The sequence below is a fragment of the Pangasianodon hypophthalmus genome, chromosome 9 (genome assembly GCF_027358585.1).
Source record: "Pangasianodon hypophthalmus isolate fPanHyp1 chromosome 9, fPanHyp1.pri, whole genome shotgun sequence".
Classification (NCBI taxonomy): Eukaryota; Metazoa; Chordata; class Actinopteri; order Siluriformes; family Pangasiidae; genus Pangasianodon; species Pangasianodon hypophthalmus.
The window spans coordinates 13,558,732-13,577,177 of NC_069718.1; the positions used below are offsets into that span (position 1 = coordinate 13,558,732).

Below are 18,446 nucleotides of genomic sequence, written 5' to 3' on the forward strand. Positions count from 1 at the left end.
AGTTAAGGCTTCTTCTATACTAACCTGGCATTCCCCTGGCATTTGCCTGACAGAGATACATCCATGTAAGTGCAGACTTTGCATTTGTTAAACAATTTGGATATTGGTTGCACTGGACTTTGTGAGCCACTTTAAAGCCAAATAAATTTCGGCACATGGATCCTTTTGGGGGAAAAAAACTCCTCTGAATTCAACAACTGCTACATGCTATAAGAACTGGTAGAGATCTGTCCAGATTGTTTGACTTGATCAAGCCCTGTGCAAAGCCCAGTTACCCCCGCATGTGATGGCATAGAAGTGATAGCCTTTAATCACACTGCCTGGGAAGTGGTTACCTGGGAATGGTGACCTGGGAACTTTCTGATGCAGGGTGTTATCCATTTCAGCCACTGAGCTTTGAGCCCAAGGAAGAGGACATGGTTTCATTTGTTTCCTGTTTCCTAACTAGAAGAGTTCTTCTAATCTGGAGAGCAGGAGCAGGAGTTTTGTGACATATAAAATCATCGCTATCTGGGAAAAAAAACAACAAGGCTACATATCATCTCCTTATCTATTCTACTCATTTTTATACAAATAATGGAATAATGCTTAAAATACCTCCCACAAAAGTCTTAACAGAACAATGCAAGCATACATTGCATGCAGGGATGATCAGCTTGCACTCTCACAATTCATTCAATTTTGATCAGTCATGATAAGACTACTAACGGTGAGGTGGCCTCACTCAAAGTTAATTCAATTCTCCCAGTCCCTTATCTCATACATGGAAAGTGGTGCCATGGTGCTTGCTGGGGTGAGGTCAATGGCTGGAGAAAAACTGTACCAATTTGAGGATAGACTTTGTCTCTATTGCAGTCAGAGTGGTCACTTTCAAGTGACCTGCCAGTTATATCCCAAGCCTGCACAGGCAAGTGCCACTAATATCCCTTTATTGGAAATGAGAGTTTTTATAAACATTAGCAAGCACTGAAGACAAAAAAATCCACCAGATTGGTGTAGGCCATATTATAGACTGAAAGTACATTACGAATGCCTGTCATCATCCTCAGAAGTGCTTTTTCTGAAAAAAAAAAAAGAATGGCAGTCTCCATGCTTGTGTTCATACATCTTCAGTAACCTTTGTCCTGGTCAGGGTTGTGGTAGATCCAAAGCCTATCCCAGGAACACTCATGCTCAAGGTGGGAATATGCTCTGGATGGGATGCCAGTCCATCACAGGATGCCACGCACACACACACACACACACACACACACACACACACACACATACACACTTACACCCAGGGGCAATTAGGTGTAGCCAACCCACCTACTGGCATATTTTTGGGAGGTGGAAGGAAACCAGAGAGCCTAGAGGAAAGGCCATTTCTGTGTGTTACATGGTGGACTGGCATTATAATGATCCAGAAATCTTACACGGAACAAAAGCTTTTCCAGGAGGTGATTAATGTTATGGTATACCATTATGTACTAGTGCACCTACCATTATATCATTCTGAAGAATGATGTGTTTCTGTTATTGAGAACATTTTGTACTGTATCTGCTTAATCACTGTCTTCTCAGACTTTGAACAATTACCCCATATACTGAAACATTGACACAGACTCTCTTAAATCTATGGGATTTTGTAAACTAATATTTACAATGACTCATGACTGCTTGGAGTCTGACATCTGGTCAGTCTATATTTTAGCTGAGTGGATCTGTAACATTTTAACTCAGCAAAGATTTTCCTACAAGAAAGAGATAAGAGTTTCAGGTCAAACACTAAGGAAGATCATTGACCCTCTTAACCAGCTTCATTGTGTGTTTTACTCTTAAAACATATTTTAGGAAATCTCCTGTAACTTATTGATGTGCCTTTCTGCTGCTGTCAGAGTTTGTGTGAGGTTACATTTCCTTATGCATTGTTTAAGGGAAATATAGATTGTAGAAATAGTTAAGATTTTTTTTCTTGCTACTGTATACCAGCCCTTTACTGAAATAGACCTGATGATGTATGTAAAAAGATTTAACTGATAAAATTTTTAAATTTAAATAATTAATTTTCACACACAGCAATCTCAAGAGTTTATACAAAATAATAGCTTTAAAAAAACATCCAGTTCTGAGAAACACCTTCTTGATGAGAGAGTTCAGAGGAGAATAGCCAAACTGGTTCAAGCTGACAGTAAAGCTACGGTAAATCAAATTCCTTCCAACCATGGTAAGCAGAAAAGCATCTCAGAATGCAAATCTTGAGGTTGATTGGGCTACAACAGCAGAAGACCACACAGGGTTCCGATCCTGTCAGCCAAGAACAGGAAGCTAGAGTGGGCACAGGATCACCTATACATCACCTGGTCTTTTTCAATCTGTCCAGTTTTGGCACCAAAAACCATGGCATGTCAAAGTATCAGCATGTTTTTATGAATTGGGCTGCTGCTTGTCAGGTCAACTCCAGTAGCAAACTTGGCTTCCCAGAATGCACCACGGCCTACAAACATGGCCACTACAAACTACACTTCCCAGCACTCACAAACTCTCTCATGTTCACAATCACTGAACTTTTCATTACACTCACTTGTTCATAATCAGCACAAGCACATATAAGGGACTCACACAAACACACTTTGTGATGTAATGCTCAGTGTTTGCTCACTTGAACTTACCAAGCCTTTTGATTCAGTATTTGTATGTCGCTTGGTTCCTGGTTTTTGCATTGTGGATTTCTCCCATTCATGTTGTTTGCTGATTGCCTGACTCTTGCTTGTTCTCTGTTTTTTGGCTTTGCCTCATGATTTGGATTTGTCTGCCAGTTCTTTAATAAACACTGCACTTGCATCCGCTTCAGTCTAATCCTCCTGACAGATTACTTCACCATCACCATGGATGCAGCAGGAGAGCATGACCGGTGACACGCTCTTGTGGCACAAGGACAACTGGTGGGAGAGCACCAGCATTGCTTGGCAGATCTAAATGCTAAGGTTAACCTGATCTCACATGCTATCACCACTGCCGCTACACCATGCATGCCTCTGCCAGCAGCTAGCACACTAATGCCCCAGCCAGGCAAGTTTGCAAGTGACACAGTGTAAAGGCTTTTTATTGCAATGCTCTCTGTATTTTGCCAGCCATGAGAGGTCTTTGGAGCAACAGAATATCACGCATTTCCTCACCCTCCTCATGGATAAGGCAATAAAATGAGCCATGGCAGAATGGTTTCGGGAAGAGAAAGGATAAACTCCTACATCGTCCTTCATCAAGCTGTTCCATCGAGCTGTCAAGCTGTCTTTGACCACTTACCTAAGTGGAAGGAGGTCAGGGAATGGCTACTCACTGTGTCTCAAGTTTCTCGAGGGTGGCTGAGTATGCAGTCGGGTTCTGCATGCTCGCTGCAGGCAGTGGAAAAGCTGCCTTTCATCAGGGTCTGAGCCCCGAGATCCTCACAGAAATGGCCTTCCGCGATGACCGGCTCACCCTTGACTCCCTTATTGATCTCACCATACATCTGGATCATCTGGTCCATTGTCGACAACCTCCCAAGGGAAACAGAACCTCCACGGGTCAAGCGACCCATCTGTACCCATGCAACTAGGCTGTGCAAGGCTTAGCCAGGGAGAACAGGAGAAACGACACAGAGATTGACTGTGTTTCATCTGTGGCAAGCCTGACCACTTCGTTGGACAGTGCCCCCTCTGTGCCAAACTCTTAGCCAAGCCAGGTTCAGCGGAGAGTGGGAGCAACATTCCCGGCCTTGAAATGGTGAGTCCTTTTCGTTTATTGTCTCACCAATCTCTCACTTTCCAAGTTAAGATACAACACTCAGATATGGACTCTGTATTAGCAGCGTTGATTGATTCTGGGTCAGCTGGTTACTTCAATGACCAAGAAGCTGTGAACAGACTGAACATTCCCACTGAACCACTACAACACCCCCTTCGGATCCATGCTATCTATGGAGGACCCATTGGAGATGGCACCAGCACTCTCTGCACCCAGCCTCTCCTCTTATGAGTCAGCATGCTGCATCAAGAACAAATCTCCTTTCTCATCACAGTCACTTCAAAGCACCCCATCATCCTGGGGTTTCCATGGATGCAGATCCATGACCCACAAATACCCTGGACCAACAAAGAAATCACTCGCTGGTCATCTCATTGCCACCACCACTGTCTCAAGGAACCTCAGCTTGGCATGTCCTCGACCACTGTGGAACAACCAGAGAATTATGCACCCCTTAACATCCCCCAGAATCCAAGGATCTGCAGGAAGTGTTCAGCAAAATGAAAGCCAGTGGTCTACCCCCACGCTGCTCCTACGACTGTGCTGTTGAACTGCTACCAGGGGCCACCTTGCCTCACAACAGAATTTACCCACTCTCAATAACTGAACAACCTCCTGTCTCCCCCACCAGGACTAAACACAAGACCTGGGGGGACAGGGCCTTCTCCGCTGCTGCCCCCACCCTTTGGAACTCCCTGCCCAAACACATCAGAGACTCATCCACACTCCCCATGTTTAAAAAAGCCTTGAAAACCCATCTCTTTAAAACCACCTTTCATTAACTGTCTTAATTCTTTTGTTGCCCTCGTTTGTCTCTTCATGTAAAGCGTCTTTGAGTATCTTGAAAAGCGCTATACAAGTGTTATGTATTATTATTATTATTATTATTATTATTATAACATGCCATGGAGGGGTACATCCAGAAAGTACAACAAAGTTACAACAAAGGTACATTCGTCCATCCACATCTCCCACTGCAGCAGGTTTCCTTTTTTCTGGAAAAGAAAGGGGGTGGTCTTTGACCCTGCATTGATTATCAAGGACAACACCAAGTCACAGTCAAGTACCGGTATCCCTTACCTCTGTTCTCTGCAGCCCTCAAGCAACTCAGTTCAGCCCAAATCTTCACCAATCTTGAGATTTGCAGTGGATATAACCTGGTTCACATTCAGGAGGGGGATGCCTGGAAAACAGCATTTAGCACCACCTCTGGCTACTATGAGTATTGCGTAATGCCGTATGGGCTCTCTTGTTTATGAAACACAGTCGTGTCTCATAAACAATGTCCTGAGAGGCATGCTAGGAAATTACATCATTGCTTACACTGATCATATCCTGATCTACTCCCCCTCCCTTGAGACCCATGTGCTCCATGTCCGCCATGTTCTTGAACGCCTTTTTCACACCAGTTATTTGTCAAGGGAGAAAAATCTGAATTTCATCAATGCACAATCTCCTTCCTGGGTCTCTATGGACCAGACTAAGGTATCTGCCATCATAAAGTTGTCCACACCAAAGACAGTGAAGGATTTGCAGAGGTTTCTCAGCTTTGCAAGCCTTTATCGGCACTTAATTTCTGGGCTTCAGCTCCATTGCACATTCCCATTGCACATTGACTTCACTGCTCAAGAAGGGAGCAAAACTCTTAGCGTGGAACCAAGCAGCCTCAAACATCCCAACCCTTCTTCAACACCCTTATCCAGAGCAACTTACATTTATCTCATTTTTTACATTTAAGGGACTTGCTCAAGGGCCCAGCAGAGGCAGCTTGGCAGATCTGGGATTTGAACACACAATCTTCCAATCAGTAGTCCAAGATCTACCATGAAACTGGCACAGAGTAGTGGTATCACTGGTTCGAGGGGGGCCACCCATCCGCTCACCATATTCACTGACCATAATCACCTTGAGTAGAACCTCCAGCCATGGAATGCTGGTTACAGAGAAGCATTTGTGGAACAGCTTACATTAATGTCCAGAACAAGTGGCCCAAACCAATAAAGAGAACACTGACCGACATTGAGCGGAGACCCCACCTATCAGCCAGGAGACCAAGTCTGGCTCACCACTATAGACTTTAGAAGCCCCCAAGGTTGCAAGAAACTAAGCCTCAGATCGGCCCAAACAAGATCCTGAAACAGATCAACAAAGTAACCTATAGGCTTGACCTACCATGCCATGCCACTTTTTCCATGTCTCCCACCTGAAACCCATCATACTGGGACCTCTAGCCACAGACATCTTGCCTATGACACCACCGGTGCCCCTAGACATCGAAGGTTAACCTGCATACCTGGTAAACTCAATACTCAACTCCTGTTGCAGAAACAGGATGGGAGGGGTATGGTCCAGAGGACACAATGGGCCTCGTCTGAGGGGGAGGCCCTGAAAGAACAGTGTTCCCAGAGTGAGCCCTTCGAGTCAACTCCAGTAGCGAGCTCAGGTTTCCAGAACACACTGTGGCCTACAAACATGGCTACCCTGAGCTACACCTCCCAGCACTCACAAACTCTGTCACATTCACAATCGCCGGACTTTTCATTACACTCACTTGTTCACAATCAGCACTAAGCACATATAACGGACTCACTTAAACACAGTTCATGAAGTAATGCACTGTGTTTGCTCACTTCAACTTACCAAGCCTTTTGATTCTCTGTTTGACATTCTGGTTTTGACATCGCTTGTTTCCTGGTTTTGTCATTTTGGATTTGTCCCGTTCATGTGTTCGCCGATTGCCTGTTTTCTGTTTTTGACTTTGCCTCATGATTTGGATTTGTCTGCCGGTTCTTTAATAAACATTGCACATGCATTGACTTCAGTCTACTCCCGCCTCCTGACACTGCCATATGATTTGCTGATTGGATAATTTAATGAATGAGCAGGTGTTTATAGTGAGTGAGTGTATATACATATAGATAGATAGATAGAATTTTTATGATGGGAAAGCACACTAAATTATTCAAAAAAGTTGTTCTGATTATTGTAACATGCATTTGAGCTGTGAAAATGCTTAGTACATAGAATTAATTGTAATATTATATACTATATTATATAATATTATATTATTATTGTTGTTGTTGTTGTTGTTGCTATTGTTCTTGTTGTTTCTAAACATGAATCCATAATAGAATAAAACTTATGTATAGAGCTGTTAAAGTGCTGCAATTCTAAATTTTCACCAGCTGACCAAAAAGAACTGCAAGATACATGCAGAACATGAAGTACCACAACGAAACACAAAGATTCCAGTAAGTGCTAGTACACAGAAATGCTCCAAACAAAACTAAGCTTATGAGAAAATCTGCAATAAGTTTGGAAATTCATTCCACCTTCTCTGAACCACCATTAAAAACAGATGCATGATCAGCATAGACTGGCTTATTTAATTTGGATTCTCAATCCCTTTTAAAATCTAAACTTACAAAACACACGAAATATATAAAGAATCATTATTAAGAACAGGTGTTAGGCTGTGAACCAGTGTAATCATTGTTTGTTGAGTGTTTAAAGCATTGAATTGGTCAGTTAAAAGTTCAGTAATCTCAGGCCAGTTGTCACACGTTCATCATGTTCCCTTTCCACACTGGCTTCACAATTAAAATTAAATCCATCACAAATTAAATCCATGCCCCTGAATAATTTCTCACAATCAGTACAAGACTTTAGGAACTCTTGTTTATCATATGCAATTTTATCCATATTCTCTGTCCACTTCCAAATTATAGACTGTTTCATTTGCTTTATGAGCAGTGTAAGGTGAACTCAGCTGTAGAGAGTACAGGCTCAGAATTAAAATGAAAATAGATTTGACAAAACAGTAAAGCTCTGAAGGGAAAAGCAAATATGCAAATAAATACATTAAGAATGAACACAATAAAGAACTTACAGTGCAGTTGGAAAGTATTCATTTTGTTTATCTGCAAAAAAAATAGTCCATAATGAAGAAGTACAAACAAAAATAGTAGTAAAAAGTCTATTGCTTTCACCAAAGTGTTAAGACAAGGCAGGCATAAGAAAAGTGTGTGTCCACTGAAGGTCCAACAGCTCCTGAACTGTGTAGACTGGGCCACCTGAAATGACATGAGAGGGAGGAAGCAACACAGCAGGCACTGTGAAATGTTCCAAGATGACAGAGGAGATGTGAAACATATAACACATGTCTCACCCCAAAGATCCATCTAGTAAGCCACCAAGCTGATGCAACGGAAAACAGAACAGGGATCTTGGGCCTCCTTTTATACAAAGTGGCAAGTTCTTAGTGGAGAACCAAAACTGTGCTGGAACAAAGGCATGCATCTATGTTGGTTACCCTCTTGCCTTTTCTGGTGGAGATGCTCAATATGCTATCTTCCATACCCTTTTTTTAATGTCAAGATGACAGTGTCAAGGGAGAACACTGTAACGGTGAGCTGCTGACTAGGGAAGAATCGGGCTTACTAAAGTACAGACCTACATGTAGACAAGTTTATCAGTTGGTTGTGGACTATCTCGGCCCCCAACAGCATCTTGTACTGTGGTTCCCAATTACACAGTACAAGTGTCCAACTGGGTCACCAGGTTCACCCTGGCTTGGAATCTGGATGGATGACAGATGATACACTGACCTTGGAATTAGATAGGATCCAAAAGGCTTTTCAAAATGGGCCACAATCTGAGACCATGCCTGCAGGTATCCCTTGATAGCAGACTACCACCTGGAGATATGTTTAGTCTCTGTGGCTGGTGGACCACAAATGAATCAAGTAAGAGAGAAAACAGCTATGGTGTGTGGAAAAACTCTGAGTAGGACAAACCATATATGCACAGACATATGATGTCCATTATAATTTTGGGGACACTGAGCTTTTAGGTAACTTCCATCTTCAAATCCAGGGTGGCCCACCATATGGGTATCATGAATGCACTCCAGCAAGAGCTATGTTATTGGCACAGGTGCTGTTGTGCTGTGTCTGTTTGAAAGAGTTTGCTTTCCTGGATCGGCCAAAATCACTCCTCTGGCTCCAGATACATCTTCCTTACAATGCTTTCTGAAGCTATTATATTCCCACCCAGCCAGTGAGAAGTTGGTGCAGGAGCTTTACATTCTTTGAGCCTGGAAAGTAAGTAACAACAAAGTAATAACTTGTCTAAGGTTAGCACAGAACCCTAACTGCGGAGCTCCCACTATCTCATATCTTTATTGCTGCATGGATAATCATTAATGATGATACTTTAAATGCCTAGTGTTTACTTATGAGAAATGTGCATAATCTAGTCTCATACATGAGAATCACACTGCCCAGAAAAGAGCCACTCCACTGTCCAAAAGTCATGCTGGAAAAGATAGCAATGTTTGATTTAATTGCTCTTTGATCTAAAACTCTTCTACAGGAAGTACTGACAAATTCTGAGTATTTTGGAAAATAACCTCCTAGTTAGCACATTTTTAAAGAGATAGACATTATGTCTGTCTTTCAAAATAATTTTAAATGCCTGTGCCTATATCTGAATTCAGGGACAGTGCAGATTGTGGGAAACAGTACAGTGAATGAAAAGTTTTGTCTATAAGCTCTATTTAACTGGAATATATTTGCTGTTATGTAAAATGAATATGCTGCCACCTGCAGTTATGGGTTTCATCCCATGGTACACTGTTTCTGTCTACTATAACAAAGCTTCTGGAATGAAGACTGAAAATTAATGTCACTTGACATGTGTAAGTAATCCACTAATATAAAAATATATGTGGGATTATTATTATTATTATTATTATTATTATTATTATTATAAAACAGAAAAGTGCTATATTACACTGTATAATAATACTAATACTAATACTAATAATAATAATAGGTGTCTTTCCAGATGAGATCAAAAGTAGTGACGTATATTTCACGAATTAGCTCTTTGAGGTGAATGTTGGGGAAAATTAAATTAAATAAAAAATTAAAAATCAATTTTTTATGACAGTGGTGACATGCAAGAGTTAATACTGCAGTAATGGATGTCAAATTATATGTCTACTCTGCCTGTACAGTCACAGTAAGGAAAAAATTAACTCTAAACAATACCACTGTGTAATTCACACTCTGCTGTTGACCTTCTTCTGTCTGCTTCTTGCTTGGCTTAAAGACAGTACAATTAGTTTTAGACTATGCCTAAATTAAAGCTTGTTTTCCCAGTGCGGAAGACAAACCTTGGCAAAAATATAGAATTTTTAAAGAGCTTATTTCTTCCTCGTTTCTTTCTCTGTGTAAAAATCTTATATTTTAAAGATACAGTGCATTCAGAAAGTATTCAGACCCCTTCATTTTTTTCACATTTCATGTTGAAGCCTTATGCTAAAATGCATTATTACACTAATAAACGCTTTTTTTCCCCACAACAGTCTACACTCCATATCCCATAATGACAAAAAACAGATTTGTGATAACTTGTGATGAAAAAATCATGTCCAATCAACTGAATTTGCTATAGGTGGACTCCAATCAAAGTGTAACCCTAAAATCTCAAAGATGATCCAGAGAAATGGGATGCACTTGAGCAAAATTTCAAGCGTAATAGTAAAGGGTCTGAATACTTATGTCAATGTGATATTTGCTTTTTTTCTTTTTAATAAATTTGCAAAGTCTGGCTTTTGCTTTGTCGTTATGGGGTATGGAGTGTAGATTGATGTAAAAAAAATAACTTAAGGCATCTTATCATAAGGCTGCAACATAACAACATGAAAAAATGAAGAGGTCTAAATACTTTCTGAATGCACTGTACACACAAGCCTTTGAAACTAAGTGTAGACTTTAAAAAATGATTAAAATAATGGCTAACTAAACTGCATGTTGTATTGTAAAACAGCTAGCCAGTTGCAAATGTCCATGACACTAGCATGACATTTGTATTGCTCTGCATAAAATGCCTGTAGCGTGGCATGCCTTTCAGACTATGCTTTAATAAAGAAGTCATGGCAGGTGATGAAGTGTAGCGAATGTGTCATGTTGGTTTGGCCACAGATGTTTGATGTTAGTCAGCTGCTCTGGTTAGTGGCAGAACAAGCCAGTTTTCTTTAGTCACAACCATAGACTGGAGATGTTGGTGCTTTGATTATTTATCCTGAAAGTTCCTTAAATATATATATATATATATATATATATATATATATATATATATATATATATTTTTTTTTTTTACTTATTTATAATCATAAACCTTATAGATTGTTCTTATAGATTGTCACTGTTATATGGAACAATATAACTGTGGCAACACATCTTGGCACTGTTTCTCTTATCTCCTTGTGTTAGGCTTTTTTCTGTAATTCGTATACAAAATCAGTGTTAAACTACAATAGCAAGTACTTCCATGCCTCTAGGTCACACACAGGTATTAGCTCAGCCAGATTCTATAGCACATATGGAAAACTTTGTAAAAGACATAATACCTTCTCATAAATTCTAATAAAATAGAAATACTGTTGCAGGGTACAAAGCCTGGCTGCACTAATATCATGGATTTTGCTCTAGTGCTTGATGGTTATTCTGTGAAACAAAAAGCTACGTTTGAGGCCTCTAGTGCTACACTAGATCAGGGGTTCCCAAACTTTTTGGGCAAACAGCCCCAAATGCACATTATGAATTTTATCACCCCAAGCGTTGACCATCCTACATTTTTGACATTTAAACATTTGATCATGTATCAGTAACATATGTGTAAGATAAGTGACAAATAAACACCAAAGGAATATTCCTTGCATGTACTTAATAATTTAATGGGAAGCACAAGCTTATATTTCTTGGTACAGCTTTTCAGGAGGCATGTCTCATTTCTGCTGTCACATCCAGTTTTGAACATTACTTGGATTTAATCCAGCTTCACACATTTAGAAGCTTGCAAAGGGGACCATAATTTTCAGTGAACTCAAAGAAATATCTGGATACTCTGTTTTCACAGTGTACCAAAACTCCACACCTAAGACATTTTGGTTCCTCTTTGTTATTTAATGCTTAATAAATGCTTTCATATTTTCGTGTTCATTTTCTTGAGCTCTGTTGAATGAGACTCGCTTTAACATGTCAAAACAGTAGCACACAAAATCCATCTTCATAGTTAGAGTGATATTCGTACGATTTCTGTGTAAATTAAATGAATTAAACAAAAGAGGAAATTTTGAGTGTCTCTCATGACCCCATTTGTAAATCAACAGCCCATAGTTTGGGAACACAACCCTTAGGTCGGGCCCTAGATGTTGGTTTAGTGTTTGATTTCATTTGATTATTGATGTAAGTATCTCTAAAACTGCATATTAACATTTGAGAAGCATTGACAAAATAAGACATATGCCTATAATGTTACAATATAAGATGATTTATAACCCAGCATAATGTTGAAGAACTAGTGCGTGCTTTCAGAAATTCTTTTTTTTTAACCTGTAATCTGCATTGATTCCAAAGTCCTGCTTGCAACGTTTAAGTTTCTGAATGGTTTATCTCCTTATCTTGCTGTTTTTTGAAGCAGTATAGCCAATCCTGAGCACTTTGCTCAGGTGAGGCAGGCATACAGTTAATCACAGGTAATAGAATTACTTGTAGCTCAGTTGGTGGACAACATTTTTATTTCATCAATGGAATAATGTTTTTAGAGGACATTAGGAACATAAGCTCATTTACTATTATTAAATTTAGAAGTAAAATAGACTTGTTTAACAAGGCCTATTCATATTAATTGGCTCTTTTATTTTGTTAAATATACTTTTAATGAGTTTTCAAGGACTTATAGTCAAGGCATTAATGATTGTACATTATGTACATCATTACTGTACCTTATCATAAATACTTAATAAACCTTAAAGTTTTTGTAGATTTGAATGCATTTGTGCATAAGTAATTACCAGGGGAAAAATAAATAAGGGTGCAATTCAAACACGTTTCTACTGAAAATGGGTCTGAAAATGACTAGTATCTCGATGCCATTAAAAACTTTCCAACCCTTGGTGAGTGGAAATTATGCAGTCTTGTGACAGATAACATGTTTGTCTTCATCAGCACCACAGCAAGGATACAGTGAATCAGATTCGTCTGACTATGGTGGCAAACAGTTTACTGAAACACAATGACTAAGATAACACAGAAAATAATACGAAGGAATTCTGAAGTTCCAGTCTGTGGGAAGATAAAATATATGCAGCAATATAAGCAAATAGTGTTTTGCTTTTCTAGGTATCTGGATTGTATTTATAGATACAGTGGGTACCAAACTCCTGTACCCAAATCTACATCTACAAAAATCTTATAAACTGACTTCATATTAGCATTAACTTCTCAGTACCCATTCTCCTGTTGGACACACAGGGACAGACTGTGTTATGTGTTATGTGTGGGTGCAGAGTGAATCATCCATTCAAACATCTGCTCTCTGCCTCAGTGTCAGACAAAGTTAGATTTTGCCATGGTTTTGATAAACATGGACCTGAGCAACATTACTTAAACACAGCACTGCTCAGTTTCAAAATTATGAAAGTAAGCATGCTCCAATGTTGAACAATTTGCTGTATAATATATATTTGAAAGGAATGTGTCAGTAAACTGCACATTATTTACAATATGATAGAACACAGCTGAACAGTGGGGAGTCAGCTTTTAGGTCCAAACTCTGGATTTGTCTCCTAACTACTAAGAACTACTGCCATGTTTGGAGGTTTAATTAATGTTGTTTAATATTGCAGTGTGTTACCTCTATAGGTACACTATATCCCCAAATGTATGTGGATGCCTGACCATCACACCCATATGTGGTTCTTCCCCAAACTGTTGCCACAAAGTTGGAAGTACACAATTGTATCTTTGTAGGCTTTAGCATTAAAATTTCCTTTCACTGGTATTAAGAGGCCTAAACCTGTTTCAGCATGACAGTGCCCCTGTGCACAAAGCGAGCTCCATGAAGACATGGTGTGCCAAGGTTGGTGTTGAAGAACTTGGGTGATCTGCACAGAGCCCTGACCTCAACCCCACTGATCACCTTTGGGATGAACTGGAATGATGACTGCACCCCAGTCCTCCTCACCTAACATCAGTGCCTGATATCACTTATGCTCTTGTGACTGAATGGACACAAATCCCCACAGCCATGTTCCCAGCTGTTCATGTTCATGCCTTCCCAGAAGAGTGGAGGTTGTTATAACAGCAAAGGAGGGACTAAATCTATAGTGGAATGTTCAAAAAGCACATATGGGTGTGATGGTCAGTTATTCACACATTTTTGACAATATAGTGTATTTATTCATATAGGTAGTTTGTTTCACTTGCTATTTTCTGTGAAGCACTTTGTAATCTATGTGAATACATATCTATGTTGTTATTATTATTATTGTTGTTGTTGTTGTCTTGACTGATGGCAACAACAACAATGACAACAATAATAATAATAGTAATAATAATAATAATAACAAATAAATAAATACACTTTCCCTCAATTTTAGTCATGTTAGGTCCTACCTCCTAGTGGTCTAGACAACAACTTAGAAGCAATATTTTGTCTGAGACAAGTGAAGCCACTGCATCTTTTCAAACTGCTTCTCATCCAAAGTCATGGGTAGCTAAACACACTTGGAGGAGACACAAAATATAAGTTAGTGTTATTCTGACAGGTTCTTGACATTTGTATCTTTCCTTTCATGCTTCCATCTTCCAGGTTAATTTGGTGAACTAGCTATAAATTCATTTGTGTTTTTACAATTTTTAATATAATTCAAGGCTGTGTGTGTGTGTGTTTTAGGTTAAAACATGTACCAAAGCAGGTAATCACTGACAAGGACAGACTGTTCTTAGAGAATTTATTTGTCCAGCATTGAATAACTTACCTAAAATAACCTGACTCATATGAGATATGTTTCCACAGGGGAAGTTGGAAAGTCTAAAATATTGTTTAGCTTATATCTACCAAAGAACAAAACAAAGACAGTGAAACCATGTGCTCATTGTAATAAATTCACAATACAAAATTACTGGAGAGACTGCCAACCTGAAATATTTAATTTGAGTAAGAGGATTAAACATCATAATACTGTTAAGTGGCCTGGTCCACATTTGGATTTAACATCACCTTCAATATACACAATGTGCTAACTTAGATTATAACACTTAATTAAGAGCCAAGAGCTGAACAAAACACATTGAGGGCCTCCTGCCAGGACTGCTCAGATTCAAAATGATTAAAATGTTTTAAATGTTTTTTATAACCTGTAATTTTCCAAAGAAAAATGGATTTAGTCAGGTTTTATCTGTAGTGGCTGAGACATAAATTGATGTATTTAAAGAATGCACTCTCGGTGGATTTATCTTTTAAATATCCAAGCTATTCTGATTGCAGTGTTCATTTGTTTTCAGAGAAACATGATCCTTTTTGGCATGATTATAGGAGATTTGGCACGCTGAAACATCCAAAAGGTGCAGGTAAGAGAGTAAAATAGCATCATGGGGAAATGAAAGCAAGCTTTCCAAAGAAAACTATAAAGCAATGCTTAGAGGAGAGCTCAGTCTTTTGGATGATAGTCCTCCTTTGATACCTAAAAAACTTTGTGCTCACAGTGTGAGCCACAAGTGGCCGTAGTCAGAGCCAAGAACGAAGGATCAAACCGAGAAAGCCACACATGAACTAATGAAAACAACAACTTCATTGTGCACCCATCAATCCTTACCGGGGACCTCTCATTCTCTGTTTCCTCTTTTCCACCACCCCCCCAACCCCCCCACCCCTGTATGTTATTCATGTGGTAACAAATGCATATGGAAACACCAGTTTGCAAGATTTTTTTGAGTTGAGAAAAAAAGGGGCGATTTGAGGCCTTGTAATTGAAAACACACACTGAGTCAGAGAAGCAGAGCTACCAGGGGACGGAAGAGAAAGCCCCAATGAACAAAGGTTTGAATTGCGAAAGAGACAAACTACACTCTGCGTGACATCTGACTAAATACTCTCATTGTTTTTCTCCCCAAAAACAAGTATCAAATAACCAGTGAAGAGGGAGAGAGAGAGGAGGGATGTCTGAGAAGGCCAGACCTACCATCTTAACTTCCACAACAATCGTGAGAAACAAACTTCACGGTATTACAAATTGAATTTTACACAATTGAATATTTCACAATTGAAAAACATTTATCCATCTGTAAACCTGAGCATTATGATTTGGACATGTTAATTTGAGCGCTTTTAACACTCTGTGTTGAATGCTGTGCACATGTGCATATTATAGTGTATGCATTTGCATTTGCAGTGTAGGTCATCAGTGGCCCGATACTTTCACTCCAACCAATTGTTCTCCTCTGACAAGTGGCCATTTTACCTCAGCTATTAGGAATAGAGTTAATGCTAGTCACACATTTCCTAATGTTTGTGCAGACATTTCCTTGGATCTGAGTGCAGATAAAGTTTGTGAGGACGTGCATACGAGGCTGTAGCCTTTTCCTGCTTTAAAGTTATTTTGTTTTTTTGTGTTACGGTCTATCAGTTTCTTATCTAATGACTGCTTTTGAGCCTTCATGCATACTGAGAGGCTGGTATTTCTTTGGCTACTGTTGTGAGGCACATTTCTCTCTCTCTCTCTCTCTCTCTCTCTCTCTCTCTAAGCTTCCTATTGAGATTCATGATGAGTCAGATTTGGACGGCTTGGCAAACCAATGGGGCAGCTTGACCCGCCTCTCAAAAGATGTGGCATTGTAATGTTGCTCTAATTGCCCTGGTATAGACTAGAACTCAGTCTGAAAGAAAGTGGACAAAAGTTCACGGTGGGTCACTTTTGCTCACTAAGATGAAAGCAACTTCCATATTTAATGAGGATTAACCCAAAATGTCCTTTTCAACTGGAGCTCTGCAGGAACTGGTACTGTCATATACATCCTCTCTCATGCAAAGTCCCTTTAGTTGTTTGAGAGCCCCCACTCCATGTCACCCATGGCCAGAGGTAAATGAGTTTGCGTTGGCTTGCATCAATAAAGGCCTTTCAGTGAGGCCTCATAGTATGAACATCATTTGTGGGTTAATGTGTCACTTTATGAAATGATTTCCTGCATGCTTCCATATGCAAGTGGGTTAATCCTCTTGGCTTCATGGAGTGTGTGTGTGTGTGTGTTTGTGTGTGTGTGTGTGTGTGTGTGTGAGAGAGAGAGAGAGAGACTGAGGATCTGAGTTATTCACAGAAAAACAAATAAATAGGTGTTGGTAAAATGAATGGATATTGCTTTAGATGAAGTTTCTCTTAACTAATATTATTTACTGTGTTAGTTTACATGAACAAACCATGAACTTCAGCATTAATACACCATAATCAATGTTGTTAAAATTTTAACAAAATATACCTGACTAATGTTTACATACATTATATGGCCAAAAGTATGTGGACACCTGACAAATCACACCCGTATGTGCTTGTTGAACATCCTATTCCAAATTTTAGTCCCCATTTCACTGTTAGAATAACCTTTCCACTTGATTTTCACATACAATTCATCAAAAAGGTGTTCAGAAGGGTTGAGGGCCCTGTGCAGGCCACCCAAGGTCTTCCACTCCAACCTTGGCAAACCATGTCTTTATGGACCATGCTTTGTGCACAGGGGCCAGGGGCATTGTCACACTGGAACATATTTGTGCCCCTTAGTTCCAATGAAGATAATTCTTAAAGCTACAGCATACAAAGACCTATGACACAATTCTGTCCTTCGAACTTTGTGGCAACAGTTTGGGGAAGAACCACATATTACTGGCATGGTCAGGTATCCACATAATTTTGGCCATATAGTGTAAGTCCACATAAATTAATCCCACAAAATTTAATGTTCCTAAATGTTGATAATTTACTGAACTCCGGCCTCCAGGTGTAAATATTGGATTTTGCCAATTAATAGTTGTAAACACTTTAATTAAGATGTTGTTCATACTGATCACTGTGGCCTTACTTATGGATGGTATGAACATTGGTTAATGCAGCTGTTGATTATTATTTATTTATTTATTTTTTTTTTTTAAAGTATCATTTAATACAAGTTAGATTTACTTTGTTAATGTTACAGTATGGTGTATCAATGATGAAATTCATTCTTCATTATTTGTTCATGTAAACTAATGTGTTAATGTCAGTTAAGAGAAATTTAATATAAAGCTTTACCAATGAATGTATAGTTTAATATGTCTAAGCTGAATGTGTATTATCTACAACGGATATAAAAGGTCTACACACCCCTGTTTTTGTGAAGTGAAAGAATGACACTAAGATAAATCATTTCAGATATTTTCCCACCTTTAATATGCAACTGCTAATATACAAATAAACAATCAGAAACATTTTAGGGAAAAATAGGAAAAATAAATAATTTACAATAACCTAGTTGCATAAGTGTGCACACCCCTAAACTAATACTTTGTTGAAGCACATTTTGATTTTATTACACCACTCAGTCTTTTTTATATAAGAATCTATCAGCATGGCACATCTTGACTTGGCAATAATTTCTCATTCTTTCTTGCAAAAAACATTCTAGATCCATCAAATTGGATCCATCAAATAAGGGCCTCTCCTGTGCATAGGCCGCTTCAGGTCACCCCACAGATTTTTAGTTGGATTCGGGTCTGGGCTCTGGCTAGGTCTTTCAAATACATTGATCTTCTTTTGGTTAAGCCATTCCTTTGTTGATTTTTGGATGTATGCTTTGGGTCAT

The 18,446-nt window shown here is 39.2% G+C and overlaps 1 long non-coding RNA gene across 2 annotated transcripts in view; it reads left to right on the plus strand.

Annotated features, from left to right (window-relative positions):
- Positions 1-9,257: 9,257 nt before the first annotated feature.
- The window catches only part of LOC128318930 (uncharacterized), a 30,903-nt gene continuing 21,714 nt past the window's right edge, over positions 9,258-18,446 (plus strand). For both annotated transcript variants that reach the window (XR_008302350.1, XR_008302351.1), the window contains exons 1-3: positions 9,258-9,463; positions 15,123-15,188; positions 15,739-15,840. This is a non-coding gene — a long non-coding RNA (uncharacterized LOC128318930). The remainder of the gene's footprint in view (positions 9,464-15,122; positions 15,189-15,738; positions 15,841-18,446) is intronic.